We start from the raw sequence: 15,524 nt of genomic DNA on the forward strand, positions 1-15,524 counted from the left end.
GAAAAGGAGAAGGAAAAGAAGGAGGAGAAAGAAAAGGAGGAGGAGGAGGAAGAGAAGGAAGAAGAAGAGAAGGAAGAGGAAGAAAAACGAGGAGGAAGAGGAGGAGGAAGAAGAAAAAAAACAACTGTATTCTTTTGTATCTCACTTCAATACCTCCTTTCACAGAAAAGAAACTGGGAATCAGGATATAAAGTAAGTTGGTGCAGGTTTTCCAGGTAACATTACAGGGAAGATTGCAAAGACGATGTCATTTCCATTGCAGCACAGAAACGTAGCTGACTGCAAATCCAGTCATCCAGACTCCTCGAATTAACATTTTTGCTCAGTTAACACAGGCAGTAACCAGCAAAGTTGGAATTTGAACCCAGTTCTTTTGCCTCAAAACTGGGAACCCAAAGGAAAAGTTCAGCCGGACTATTTCTCTGCCACAACTACTTTCTTATGGGAGGCCACACCAGGCCACGTCAGCTATGACACCATCGTATCTCACTAGCAATATGGAAAGCTGAGTCAGCTTTCTGACTGAGTGAGTCAAATGGAAAGTAATCACTCAGGTTTCTGCATGTATTGGGGATTGGCACAGCTTAAAAGCTTCAAGGGGAGCACCTCAAACCATGCTTGGCTTTTTCATAAAAAAAAAAGCTCTCTGAACCACAGTTTTATAGACTTTATGCACCCTTCCCTGAAGTTAAAAGCTATGGTACACTTGGATGCAACATCAGCACCATCTCTGTGATATGAAGAAAAGCTCAAGTCAATAAGAATTTATTGAAAGTCTACGGTTTCCAGGCATTGGTGCTGAGGTTCCAGGGGAGGGGAGGGGGTGTAAGACTTTGATCTCAAAAAGTTCCTGTCTTAGACACCTGATTTCCCATCACTTTCCTTCACCGTCAGGATTGTGGATGCTGGTACAAAGGTGTGGAGGTGAGAGGTAGAAGGTTGCATCTATTTGATCAGTTCCATTAGAATCTTCCCACCTTTGTACAAAGTGGTCATCCCCACTCCTGATAGACTTGGATGGAAAATGCCGTTCACATGCGGAGAACGAGCTATGGAGACTGAATGTGGATTGATGTATACTATTTTTCTTTTTTTCTTTGTTTTTTCTTTCTCGTGCTCTTTCACTTTTGTTTTGATTTTTCTTTTACAACATGACCAATATGGAAATATGTTTAAGATGATTTTACATTTATAGCCTGTATCAGATTGCCTGCTGTCTTGAGGAGGGAGCATGAAGGGACAGAGGAAGAAAAAAATTTAGAACACAAAATCTTACAAAAGTGAGTATTTTTAAAAGTGTCTTTATATGTATTTGGAAAAGAATCAAATACTATTAAGTGAAAAAAAAGGGGGGCCTCTCCCAGGCTTTATTTATATTTATTGAAGATATAATCCACGTCTTCTCTGAGACCCTGCCTCAACTCCAGCTCAGCTAGAGTCACTGACATGTGGCTGCCAAATAACTGGCCTCCTTGGAGTCTCTCAGCCAAAGGTTTTTTGTACAAGGTTGTCAAGGCTACTAAAGAAAGGCATAAAGAAGACTGGCTTGCACCAGTCTGTAAGGAGCTTATCTTCCACTGGGCTCCAAAGCTTCAGCCCGGCTCCCATAGACTGCTTCAGGAACAGGGCAGGGCTCATGCCCCATTTTATAGAGGGGGAAATCGAGGCACGCAGAGGGTAACTTAGAATGAGTCATGAAGTAAGTCAGGGTCATTCTTTTTTTTTTTTTTAATTTTTATAATTATAATATTTTCTTTGACAATACATATCCATAGGTAATATAGTTGTTGTTTTTTTTTAAACAACATTATCCCTTGTACTCCAGGGTCATTCTTTAAGCTAGACTTGCCTCTGGGTATTTCCTCTTGTTGTATCACTGCCTACTGACCTCTCTGACTTCCTTTAAGGCCCAACTAAAGCTGTACCTTCTACAGGAAACCTTCCCCAGCCCTTCTTCATTCCATGCTTTCTCCATTAAAATTATGTTTTATTTTTGACTTCTCCTGTATAAAGTCTGCAGCAAATATGTTTGTGTATTCTCCTTCAGACAATAAGCTCTTTAAGGCCTGGGACTCTTTTTTGCCTCTTTTTGTATCACCAGTGCCTGACTCCTAGCAGGTGCTTAATAAATACTGACCAACTAATTGGACGGCCAAAGCATCCCTTGGCAAAAACAACTTCCCAATGGGGGAAACAAAGTCAAAGCTTCTCCCCCTTGTTGAAATCCTCTTTGAATAGGATCCCACGGAGAGACAGAGGGCTGAAGCTAAGAGAGCTTCAGTGATAACAGCCTCCAAACCCTTTATTGGAGAGGAGAGGAAATAGCTAGAAAGCAGTTCTGATAATCATATCTGATGCTTGAAGATTTACATCTCATTTGACCTTTAAAACATGATGAGGAAGAAAATAATCAGTCAATAGCATTTATTAAGCCTTTACTAGTACAGGCCATTGTGCCCAAGGATAGGAGATCCAAAGAAAGGCAGAGCCGGTATCCGTCTTTAAGGGCCTGTGGTCCAATGGGTGAAAATAACACATCTATATCTATCTACCACCCATTTATCTTCCATGGATCTCACTGTATACAAGATACAGAGTATAAGAAAGGGAGGCAAAAAGGAAATGGTATTGCCAGCTAGAGGACCGGGAAAAGCTCCTGAGGAAGGTAGATTTGAGCTGAGTCCTGAAGGAAGCCCAGAAAGTTAAGAGACAGAGAACCCTAGACATAGTGAGCAGCTGGTACAAAGACGCTGTGGGACTCAGATGAAAAATAGGAAATAACAGATAAGATTCATAGAGTGTCTACAATGTGCCAGGCACTCTGCTAAGCACTTTGATCCTCCCAACAGACCTTCCAGGTGCTATTATTGGGTGCTATTATTATCCCTACTTTACAGTTTAAGGAAACTGAGGCAGAAGTTAAATGACTTGCCAAGGATCACATAGCAAGGAAGTATCTGAAGCTGGATTTGAATTCAGGTCTTCCTGATTCTAGGTTCAGCCCTCTCTCCACTAGGACACTTAACTGTTTCTCAAGTGGGCCAGAAGAGGTAAACTAAAGAGATGAAGGGTGAAGACACATGAAGAAATAGGAACTAATGCTAAGCTATATTCAGAGAAGACAGGAAAGGGAAGAGGGGTCAGGAGTGCAGCTCTTTAAATGCCCAAGAATTTTATAGTTGATTTCATAAGTAATAGAGAGTCAGTGGAGCTTATTGAGAAGGGTGACATGGTCCCTAAGGACAAGGATGGCTTCATTTCTGCCTTTGCATCTCCAAGGTCTAGCACACAGTAAGCAATTAATAAATGCCTGGCTAACTGATTGATTTGCTGAGCCAAAATAAATCTTTCCCTGTTTTCCCATTCCCCAAGCCAAAAAAGAAAAGAGTGGGGAGGAGAGAGGGAAAGAGAGAGAGGGAGAGGGAGGAGAGAGAAAGAGAGAAAGAGAGAGAGGAAAAGAGAGAGAGAAAGAGAAAGAAAGGGAGGGAGGGAAGGAGAGAGAAGGGAAGGAGGAAAAGAGTGAAAGAGAAAAAAAGAGAAAGAAAAAGAGAAAGAGAAAGAGGGAGAAAGGGAGGGAGGGAAGGAAAGACAGGGGGGAGGGAGGAGAGAGAGAAAAAAATAAAGAGAAAGAAAGAGAGAGAAAGAGACAGAGAGAGTTAGAGTTTGGCTCCACTCTTTGGGGAGGAGAGGGGAAGGCAGGGCAGTGATGAAGGTTCCCCAAGCCTGTGTTGTTATCCTTCACACTCGTCCTAATTCTGCACCCTCCCCGCCCCCCTAAGTGGCCATGGTGACTACAGACAAGACACCAGTGGCTTGTGCAGCTTCCTTTGGGGCCCAGCTTCTCAGCCAAGTCTTGGGTGTTGAGAACATTCAGTTACTGCTCAGTTTTTATTGTGGAAAAAGCTCTCACCCAGTGTGGTGTGTGGGTATGGTGTGTTTGTTTTATTTTTATGATGATTTCACTGAAAAGTACTTCCCTGGCCCTGGTGTAGGGAGGTTAAAAAACCACCACCTGGCTTCCAAGCTGGTAAAGCCGGGAGGGAGGCCTGGCATGAGATGCCACCTTCCAGAGGGCAAGGGCACAGACCACCAACGTGGGAAACAGCAGGCTTGGTTCATACCCAAGACCAAATCCACCTCCTCTACAGCCCCCCTCCTTTGGGTGGAGGGGAAGAATTCTTAACCCATCCAAGGATAATTTCATGGTTCATAGAGACCTAGGGTAAGATGATATCTTAGAGAGCATTTAGTTCAATCCCCCCCATCTTACTGAAGTAGAAATGGAGACTCAGAGAATGTCAAGCGACAGAAGCAGGAAGAGGACCCAGATGCCCGTGATGTTAAAAATGAGGCAACAATGCCCCAAGTCACCAAGCCCTTCCCATCCCTATCCCCCTCTTCTCTTCCAGGAGAGGGCAACACCTTTCTCCCAGTCTTTCCAGTTCTCAACCTAAGAGCATTCTGAATTCCTCACTATTTGTTAGCCCTCTCTCTCATATCCAAATTACTGCTTTCACCTCTGATTTCCCAAATACTCCCTTCAGCTGGGACACTGCCACCCCTCTTGTTGGGGTTCTCACTACCTTACTCCTACATTATGGTAAAAGTTGTTGGGGTTCTACCTGCCTCAGGCCTCTTCCCCCACCAATCCAGCCTCCATTCAGCCACTAAAGTATCAGTGGATTATGTCACATTGACCCCCAACTCAATCCGCTCCAATGGCCCAAACTCCCCTGGTCTCCTGGATCAAATACAAAATGCTGTTTGGGGCATTCAAAGCCTTCTTAACCTGCCCCACTTTCTCACTGCCTTTCCAGGCTTCTTACACCCTTTTCTCTAACACATACTCTTCAGTCCGTAACCCCAGTCTCCGTGTTCCATGAATAAGACTCCCCATCTCTCAGCTCTGGGCATTTTTCTGGTTGTCTCCCATGTCTGAAATACTCTCTGTGTCCACTCCTGACTCCTCCCCTGGCTTCCTCTAAGCCTGACTATAATCCCACACCCACAGGAAGCCTTCTCCAAGCCCCTCGTAATTCTAGCCTTCCTTTTGTCAATTATTTCCTAGTTATCCTGTATATAGCTTGCTTTTTTATAGATATATTTACATGGTATCTCCATTGTGAGATTTTAAGCTCTTTGAAGGTAACCATTGTCTTTTGTCTCTTTTTGTATGCTTAGAACAGTGCCTGGCACATAGTAGGTGCTTAATAAATATTTGCTGACTGACTGAATGATAGCCATCACTTGATATTATGTGTAAGTGTACAGCTATACTTTAAATTACCATTGAACATTCTTTAGCTTCATCATGACACTGGGAGATGACTCTGTGATCAAAACATCAATTAACAAGCAGTCATTAAAAGCTGACTGTGCATTTTCACTCTTTTTGTTGTTTGCTTGCATTTTGTTTCTTTCTCTTTTTTTTTCTTTTTAATCTGATTTTTCTTGTGCAGCAAGATAATTGTATAAACATGTGTACATATATTGGATTTAACATAGATTTTAACATGTTTAACATATATTGGATTACCTGCCATCTAAGGAAGGGGGTAGGGGAAAGGAGGGGAAATTTTGGAACACAAGGTTTTGCAAGATTTGTTGAAAAATTACCCATGCACATGTTTTGTAAATAAAAAGCTTTAATAATAATAATAATAAAAAAAGCTGACTATGGAAGACCTGAGCTGAACCCCCACCTCTGAGGATTACTGCCTGTTTAAATTTGAACAAGCCCCCTGCCCCTGAGCCTCTGTTCCATGTGTAAAAGGAAGGGGCCCCAGAAGGGCTTTAGGATTTGAGACCAACTTGAACAATAAGAAGCTCTGAACCCCCACCCAGACGTGGGCCATAAGGCTAAAGCACCGAATCAAACCCTGCCTCAGATGCCAGATGGGCGACCCTGGGGTGCAAGCTCACCTGAGTCCTCAGTGGTCTCAAAGATGAAGGAGAAGGGGCAGCTAGGTGGCGCTGGATAGAGCACCAGCCTTGAATTCAGGAGGACCAGAGTTCAAATCTGATCTCAGACACTTAATACTTCCTAGCTGTGTGACCTGGGCAAGTCACTTAACCCCAGCCTGGGGGGGGGGGGGGAAGATGAAGGAGAACTAAGGATGGCTCCTCCCTCACAGGGCTGTTGTGAGGATCTAAGTGTTTAAGTACTCCTAGGTGCCAAGCATTGTGCTAGGAACTCCAGCTACAAAGACCCAGCCCATTGCTGAGGGCCTTCACACACAGAAGCCAATCTCTCTCTACCAGCCTCCAATCTTGAAAAAGAAGAGGCGACCCTGTCCCTTAGCATTGTATCTCTCCCAGAACCAACACAGTACTGGGCTAGGTACACACAGAAGCTAAAAGGGGACTCTCGGATCCGCGAACACTATGAGCAGGGAAGAGGAGGCTGTCACCCCCAGTGCAGTCCTTGAGACTAGTAATTCCCTCTTAAGTCAGTACACCCATCATGGCCACCAAGACTCCTAGGAGTCCAATGGGGTGAAATGGGGCTCCGAAGACTTGCTTTTATTAACCTTTCTCCAGTGAGCTCTGACATATTCTGGCTACTTCTAGCAAAGCTCTGCTGGCCTGGGACAGGACAGTCCAAAAATAAAGATTCCCTTGTGTCCCCCAACTGTCCTGTTTCTAATTACAGCGCTCAGGTGCATGTGTGGGGGAGGGCATCTGGAAGGGAACATGAGGAGCAGAGGAAGAGAAGAAAAAACCCTGAACCCCCCCCCCCTACACACACACGACTTACTCCAAGAAGGACGCCGCACAGTTCAGTACAGAGAACCACGTCAGATGCCATCCATTCGGTGCCAGGGTGGCCTCCGGCACCTGTTACCTCTATGATGAGGGGGTTGGACTAGATGTTCCTTTAGGTTCTTTCCAGCTTAAAAGCAATCAACTGAAAGCTGCTCTGTGCCAGGAGATGTGCCAGCTGGAGATAAAGAAAAGGCAAAAGCATAGTGTCGGCCCTCAGAGAGATTCTCCTGGTGGAGACACTGTGCAAACACCTTGGCACAAACGAGATGAATCCAGAACAGAGGGAAGGTCATATCGGGGGGAAGGCACCAGCAGTGGGCACTTCTGCACAAGGTGGGATCTGAGCTGAGCCTTAGGTGGAACTTAAGGGGACAGGAAAGAAAATGCATGGGGTTGGGAAATAGCAAGAGTGCTAGAGCTGCCCAATTGTGCAGGATGGAGAGAAAGGTAGCAAGGATCCAGGTTGGAAAGGGCTTTAAAAGCTTGACAAAGGAAGTTAGATTATATCCTGGAGGTCAGAGGGAGTCACTAGGGTTCATAGAGTGAGGGTGGGAGGATGACAGTAAGATCTACTCCTTTGGAAGATCACTTTGGCCAATGAACGAAAGCTAGCATATGTGTGAGGAAAGACTTTGGGGAGGGAGACCACAACTGGAACCGTTCAGGGAAGAGGCAATGAGAGTCTGAGGTTTGCTCTGATGCTCCGTCCGAAAGAAATTCCTAAGTCTAAAAGTCTACTAGCCTGCACCCTCTTGGAAGGGCTAGCTGACTTCAGAAGTTTTTAGAATTCCATTCCCCTTCCTTGAGGGAAAGAAAGGGGGGAGAGGATAAGAGAAGGATCCACAGAGGGGAAGTAACATCGAGTCAAGATAACCGGTAGAAGTAAAGCAGAGCAATCAGCAGGGATAAGAAATAAGAGATACACATGAAGAAAGTAATAATGATCAGGAATAGAATTTATTAGGAAAAAAAAACAGGCTCTAGTGATCCTTGACCTCAAAGTTAAAGCTAAAATATACTTAATCAAAAGAGAGGAATGGAGAAACTATATTACACATCACTCATTTTCAATATTATTTTAGATTATTTAAAATAACTAGGGAGCAAAAGGTTGGAATATTGCTATAGTGTAGGGAATGATGAGTTGGTGGAGTTAGAAAAACAAAAAAAGGATGATGTTATCCACTTTCAGAGAAACAAACATAGTATGGTCTTACATAGATACAAATGAATGTATATATGTATACAGGTATGATTATGGATGTATATGTGTATATATGTAATGTATATGTATATATAAATATGTCCATGCTTAATCATAGACTTCTGGAGAGGAGGGGAAGAGGAAAAAAAGAATAAAGTAAAAAGTGCATAGCAGAGAACAAAAGAAACCCTAAAAGGAAGCAAAGATGGACAGCTCTGAACACAAGGTATAGTATTTATTACTTAGGCTTTCTTGAAATGGAAATTGTTTCATATTTTGAATCTACTCTTAAGTTCTGCTGTGTACCTGACAAAGAGTTTATCTTTCCTATTTTGTATTTGTTTAAAATAAATAATATATTCAGAAGAATTACATATGTTTAACTTATATCAAATTGCTTGCTGTCTTAGGTAAGGGGGAAAGAGGGATAAAAATTTGGAACACAAGATTTTGAAAAGGTGAATGTTGAAAATTATCTTTGCATGCATTTGGAAAATAAAATACTATTAAAAATTAATTCCACCCCCACACATCCCTACCCTGCCCCTGTGGGAGGCTGAGGATGACATATCAGGGGATCAGAGAGTTAGATCTAGAAGGAATCTCAGAGAGAAAATGGCCCAATACTCAAATTTTTAAAAAAAGAAGAAATGAAACCATTATTGACCCAAACAAGGTCATACAGGTGGTCAGCAGTAGGGCTAGAATCTGAACTTATGTCCTCTCATTCTTAATCCAGGATTGAAGCTACTGAACCACACACTCACAGAGGATTCTGCCTTGCAAAAATCTCAACATTGCATAGCTACTGAAGATTAAGAACTCTAAGCTGGGAATCAAGATACCTGGGTTCCAAAATCTGTTTCTTCCACTTAGTCTGTTCATGATTTTTGTCACAAATTGTCTGAGCTTCAGCTTCCTCCTCTGTACATGTTGGGGCAGGGGCACTCTAAGGTTCCCCCCACCCTCTCCCCTAGATGGCAGGTGGTCCAACACATGTTAAATATGTTAAAGTATATATTAAATCCAATATACGTATACTTTACAGTTATCTAGCTGCACAAGAAAAATTGTAATCAGCCTCTTTTCTAGCTCATTCCAAATGCCAGCTCTGCCCCTGTAACCCTGGGTAAATCATCCAACCCAGGAGGAGCCATGGGGGCGAACAGAACGTCCTAGGATCTCAGCTAAGGGAGTACACAAGGCTGCCTCCAGGGCCATCTCCAGGCGCCCTGACCTCTATGTTGGTTCCAAAGGAGAAGGTGAGTCCGGTGGCTTTGCACAGCCCCACAACTCACTTGCAACTCATGGCATGGCCTCCCTGATACCACAGTCCTCCTGGAGAACGAAGGACAAACAACAGCCTCTGTGATCCAAGATCCCATTAGAAAAGTCCTTCTGCCCTCCAGTTTTACACTTTCCATGGCAATCTCTATGGAAGGCTCAATTTTACCACTGCTGCTCAGACGCTATGAGAAAGACTGCAGGGCTCTAGAAAGGTGCCCTCACCTGCTCCGTATGCGTGGTCCGATCCCCCGTCCACATGCCCCAAACACAATCAGTCGGGAAACATCTTCCACCAAAGAAGGAACCAGGTCTACATGATAGATCTCTTTCCCCACTACCTAATATCAGTTTGTCCCCTCCACCTGTTTTCCCTTCTTCAAACACACCTGATTTCAATGCCCCCCAACCTGATCTCCCTCAAAAGAAGGCATAGCCACCTGCACCAGCACATGGCGGCTTTCCCAGCTGCTCCACAGACAAAGCTGGTAACTGGCATCTGCTCTTTTGGAAGGTATTATTTATATTTCATCAACTTGGGAGAAAATGACAGCTTTAAAAGGGCAAACTGAGCCATCAGACTCAGAGTCCCACGTGCTGGAGAGATTGACAGACATTCAGCATCGGCGTCAGCTGGCAAAGGAGCCAACCCAAGGCGGGCAGCGCAGGAAAGGGCAGCTCTCGTCTCTCCGAGGCTCAGAGGGCATGGTGCATGCCAGGAGCGGTCAGCTTCTTCATGAGAGAGGCACAAGGCCACAGAATCCTAAAGCATTCAGACCAGGGAGATGAGAGAGTCCAACTCCCAGCCCTTTATAGAATAGGAAATCCAGGTCAGCACAGGATAAAGGACTTCCAAAGGTCACACAGCTACTAACTAGGAGCTTGACCTTCTCTCTGGCATTTCCAGGAAAATATAAACTGCTGCCTTCTGTGGTAGTAAAGACTTGGAAACAAGCATCAGTTAGGGGCATGGCTGAACAAACTGGGATTCTGCCATGCCAATGGGGAAAAACAATAAAGGAATTTAGAGAAACACGGATGGAATTATAGGAACTGGTGCGTGAAGAACCAAGCAAACAAGCTACACAACGACTGCACTGTGATTTCATGGTAACAGGGAGGAAACTCCATCTCCCTCTGCTTGGCAGCACCTTGCAGAACTCTGGCTCTCCTGGGATGGCTCTCCAGGATATGGGGTTAGGGTCACCTTCATGTCCACATAAATCAGGGTCTCTGCTATCTCTAAGCCTAGAGAGTTGCTTGGGGGCACTAAGAGACTAAGTGATGTAGGCAGGGTCACAGAACCAGTGTGAGGCAGATTAGAGCCCAGAATCTTCCTGTCTCTGATGTCAGCTTCGCATTCCCTTCCCCTCAATGCCTCCAGTGGAATATGACTATAGTGACAAAGGCCATCAAAAAACCTCATTTTGGGGGGCAACTAGATGGCACAATGGATAGAGTAGTCCCTAAGTCAAGAGGACCCGAGTTCAAATCTGGTCTTAGACACAACACTTCCTAGCTGTGTGATCCTGGGCAAGAAACTTACAAACAAACAAATAAAAAATCCTTATTTTTTTTTAAATGGATGCTTTTTTGCATATTTTATTTATTTGACCCCTAAGCCCATCCCCTGACCCAGGACAAAGATCTCTCTATTCAGGGATACCAGGTAGCACCAAAAAAGACTCATCTTCCAGAGTTAAAATTTTGCCTTAGATATTTAGTGGCCTCAAGTCACTTTACCCTGTTTGCCTCTGTTTCCTCACCTGTAAACTGAGCTGGATAAAGAAATGTCAAATCACTTCAGTATCTTTGCTAGGAAAGCCCCAAATAAAGTCATGAAGAGATAAGCATCACTGAAAGGACTGAAGGACACCACCACTAATAATCCCAATTCAACTGCAAGCTTGCTGAGGGCAGGGGACCCTATAATCTATGATATTCCTATTTTGCCATTGCCTAATAAAGTACTTTGCAAAAAAAAACTGTTCATTATAAGCAATGCCCACAAGTACAAAGACATGCATATATTAAATGTCTACTGTATACAAAGCACTATTCCAGCAATGAGGAAGGAAGGGAAATGCAAAATTTAGACCAATCATAATCAATACTGTCATGAAGCTTACAAGTAATATTTGTAAATCATTCAGGCCAGACCATGGCACACAGTAGGCAATAATAAAGGCTTATTTCCTTTCTTTTTTCCAGTCCTATAGACAGGTAGGTCCTCAAGGCAAAGAATGGAAAGAACACTGATTCTAGAGTCACAGGGTTTGGACACAAAGTTCAAATCTCATCTCAACTGCTTAGATAAGTCCTTTAATTTCCCTCAGTCTCAGTTTTCTCATCTGCACAATGGAAATAGTGAACAAAGATAGCCTCTGGAGTTATCTGCTGCTCTTGTGGTTTCCAGAATCCAGACACCATGTCTTCTTATAATGATGATGTCGATTCAAGGAGAGGCAGTTACTGTTCTCTGACCTCTCTCCTCTTCCCTCTGCCTCCAATTTATTTCATTCCCAGTCCACAAGCAACACCTGTGTCAGCAAAGGCTGCCCTGCAATTCCCTAAGATGTTCACAGCTGTGGAGGCTCTTGGAGAACTGACCAACCCCTTACAGTGCACTTAACAATCCCCCAGCATGTAGGGAGTGCAAACAGCACTATAGTGCTCTGGTTCAATGATAAAGGAAAAGGGAGGAAGGCAAGAAGGAAGGATGGGAAGAAAAAACAGGAAAAGGAGGAAAGGAGCAGAAGGAGGAAGGCAGGATTAGGGTTGGCAGATTCCTTTCATCTTCATATCCTCAGTGATCACAACACATTAAATGCTTCCTCGATGCATTGGACTGGAAGAGAGACAGTATGATAGAACAAAACAAGCTCTTAATTCAAAGTATCAAGACCTGGATTTCTAGTTTTGTTCCTATTATCGTTCAGTGTCTGACTCTTCATGACCTCATTTGGAGTTTTCTCAGCAAAGATACTGGATCAGTTTGCCATTTCTTTCTCCAACTCATTTTACAGGTGAGGAAACTGAGGCAAACAGGATGAAGTGTCTTGCCTGGGATCACACAGCTAGGAAGTGTCTGAAGCCAAATTTGAACTCAGTATTCTTGACTACAGACCTGGTGCTCCATCCACTGTCCCACCTAACTAATTGTGATCTAGTTTTTTCTAGTTTTCTAGTTTGTCTAGTTTCTAGGTTGTTTTTTTTTTCTAGTTTTTTCTAGTTTCTAGTTTTTTTCCAAGTTTCCTAGTTTTTCTAGTTTTCTAGTTTTAACTAAGTGATGGGGCCCCAGGCAGGCAACTATTCTCCTTTGGCCTTCATTTTCCTCTTCAGTAACCAGTAATAATAACAGACTTGAGTTCAAGAAGCTTAAATCTAGCTGTGCAGCTAATAAGCCATGACTCCTTAGACAAATCCTTCCTTTTCTCAGGCTGCCCCATCTATAAAGCAAGTGAAGGAGTTGGACTTAATGATCTATTTTATGACAAGAAACAGGAGCACAAGATAGGAAGAAGAGTCGTGGGTCCTGATTCCTAATATTTCCTGACCGCTCTGCAACCTTCCTGGTTTGACTTGAACCATGTAAGCCATTTAGAGATAGCTAGAAACAGGGAAGGAGGGTACTTTCAACTTTCCTTCCCAAATCCTGTCCAAGAAGCTACTTTTAAAAATGAGAAAAGAGGACTAACACACTCAATTGAGTACTAAGTTTGGAATCAGGAAGATCTGAATTCACATCAGACACTTCTTAGCCTGTTTGACCCTTGTCAAAACATTCACTATCAGCCTCAGTTTCCTGCTCTGTAAAATGGAGATGGTCCAGGTTGCTGTTCGACAATGGGTGCAGTGGATCATGAAGAGTCTGTAGATTTGAACAAGCAGTGTTTTACTAAAATCTTATCTCAATACCTCAATTAAAAGTAGCTCAGAAAAACAAAATCAGATAAAAGGCTCCAGAAGGAGATTTAAAAAGCGGTGATTGAGGAGGTTCCCCGGGATCTCAAAAGCTCCTTGCCAAACTCCTGAGAGCTATTTTCGGACTCTTTTTGTCCAAAGAGCCCCCAGCTGGGTCCCAGAACAAGGACCCGGGGGCACCGATCAGGATTCTGTGCCACTTCCTCACAGAAGTCAGTGTCGTTCGTTCCTGCCTCCCTCCACCACTACAATACAAATCAAAATAGTCCCATTCTCATAGGGCTCTTCCGAGAATCAAATGATCCCCAAAATGATGGATATAAAGAGATAATGCATGCATTCTATAATAATTATATATGATTGTAAAAGCAATCTGCAAACCTAAGAGTACTATGTAAGTACTAGTTATTATTAGGGAGTGAACCAGCGATTTCACTGATAAAGAAGAAACTCCCTTTCTCTATCAGTGTATGTTACCATCTTCTCGGCAACTTATAGTCTCAGGAGATGCCTGGGGCCCAGAGAAGTTAAGCTGCCCAGGATCACAAAGCCAGGGCGTGTCAGAGATGAGACTTGAATCCAATACTCTCTGTTTGATTCAAAGGTTAGCTTTCTAGCAATCCACTGGACTACAGATGCCTCTCCTAATTATTATAATAAAAAGACTGGCTTTCCCTCCTGAATATATGTTTGGGGAGGAGAGCAGGTAATGATGATAAAGGGAAGAGAAAGAGAAAGGGGAGAAAATAAGGAAAAACTCAGTTAGACAAACTGTATTCTAGATGGCCTTCCTCAGCCTATCACCATCGCTGAGTGCCAAAAACTCTCCTGCCCACAATTTCACTTAAGGCCTAAAACGAGGGAGGGCATTATTGTCAGCTCCACATGGCAGAGGAAGAAACTGAGGTTCAGAGAAGAAACCCGATATGCTGAGGGTCAACAGGTACAACCAAAAGAGATGGAGGATGCTGAAGACTTTTTGTGCTTTTGTTTCATTATGATTAAAATCATCTGACACAAGCAGATAGCAAATCGAAATGAAGTTCTACAGATTAGAATATACTATGAGATAATTTATGAAAACAGATGAGTAGCTTAGATAGGAGTGAGATGAAATCTTGTTTGAACCATAAGCCCCAAAGTCACCCAAAGGGAAGTTCCTAAAATTCCCAGGGAGGGAAGCTAGAATTCAGGGACACATAGGGAATCTGGCATCTTTTCCATGTCTACGAGAGAATCTTTCTTTTTTTTAACCTCCCTGGGGTCAGTCCCAAAAGGGGTCTGAGGCTCCCCCAGTCCCAAGCCTCAAGCCACAAGGAGCCCCGTGAAGTTTTAAAGGGGGATTGGGATAGCATGACAGTACACAGCTGTCTCTGCCCTTCTTGGTAAAACCCACATCATCCCTTAGTAGCTAACTTTCCCTTGACTATCTTGAAGGGAAAAAATAAAAACAAAACTTTTCCACCTGCAAGAGGGGGAGGTAGCCAGCCGGTAGGACCAGGATGTTCTAGGGAACCTCAATTCCAGGAGAGAAATAGGACCCCCGCCTGCTACGTATGGAGAAAGCACAGAAGCTCCCTGGGCCACAGGCTCCGCATCTCCATAGCGATAGCATCACAGAGGATACAAAGCCTAAAAATAAAATCTCTGCCTCTGAAACTCCCCTGCTACCCTGCAGGATTCTGGCTTTGAGGAGGGAACCTGTAGGGGAGCTGACTCAGAATTAGCTGGGCGCCCAGGAAAGCAATGTTAATAATATACAAAACACACACACACACACACACACACACACACACACACACACACACACACACACACACACACACACACCAGCACTACCATCTAGTCCAGGGCTTCTTAATCTGGGGTCTGTCTGCTAGACCTAGGACTGTCTCCCAGAACAGAAAGCCCAGGTCCCTCCCAGAAGGGAAGCCCCTCCCAACATTCAGCCTTGCCCCCACAGATCCTAGTTCTGACCTCTGGGATCCTCCCTGCAGAACAGCCCTCCAATCACTCCAAAGCAATCTTGTCTTCACAAGGTTTTGCAAGAGTGAGTGTTGAAAACTATCTTTCCATGTATTTTGAAAATACATTTTGAAGCAAGGTAATTCAGGCCAATTCCAGTAGACTTGTGATGGAAAGAGCCATCCACATCCAGAGAGGACTATGGGGACTGAGTGTGGACCACAACATAGTATTTTCACTTTTGTTGTTGTTGCTTTTTGTTTTCTTTCTCTCTTTTTTTTTTTTTTTTTTGCTTCCTTTTTGTTTTCTTTCTCATTTTTTCCCTTTCTGATCTGATTTTTCTTGTGCAACATGATAAATGAGAAAATATGTATAGAAGAAT

The 15,524-nt window shown here is 43.6% G+C and overlaps 1 protein-coding gene across 14 annotated transcripts in view; it reads right to left on the reverse strand.

Annotated features, from left to right (window-relative positions):
* PITPNM2 (phosphatidylinositol transfer protein membrane associated 2) overlaps positions 1–15,524 on the reverse strand; it is a 266,887-nt gene that overhangs the window by 226,977 nt on the left and 24,386 nt on the right. The window contains exon 1 of one of the 14 annotated variants that reach the window (XM_074298759.1): positions 6,758–6,775. The exons of the other annotated variants lie outside the window; for them this stretch is intronic. The gene's annotated coding sequence lies outside the window, so the exon portion shown is untranslated. Of the gene's footprint in view, positions 1–6,757; positions 6,776–15,524 lie in introns of those variants that run through there. 14 annotated transcript variants of the gene reach the window in all.

This window comes from Sminthopsis crassicaudata, chromosome 1 (assembly GCF_048593235.1).
Source record: "Sminthopsis crassicaudata isolate SCR6 chromosome 1, ASM4859323v1, whole genome shotgun sequence".
Classification (NCBI taxonomy): domain Eukaryota; kingdom Metazoa; phylum Chordata; class Mammalia; order Dasyuromorphia; family Dasyuridae; genus Sminthopsis; species Sminthopsis crassicaudata.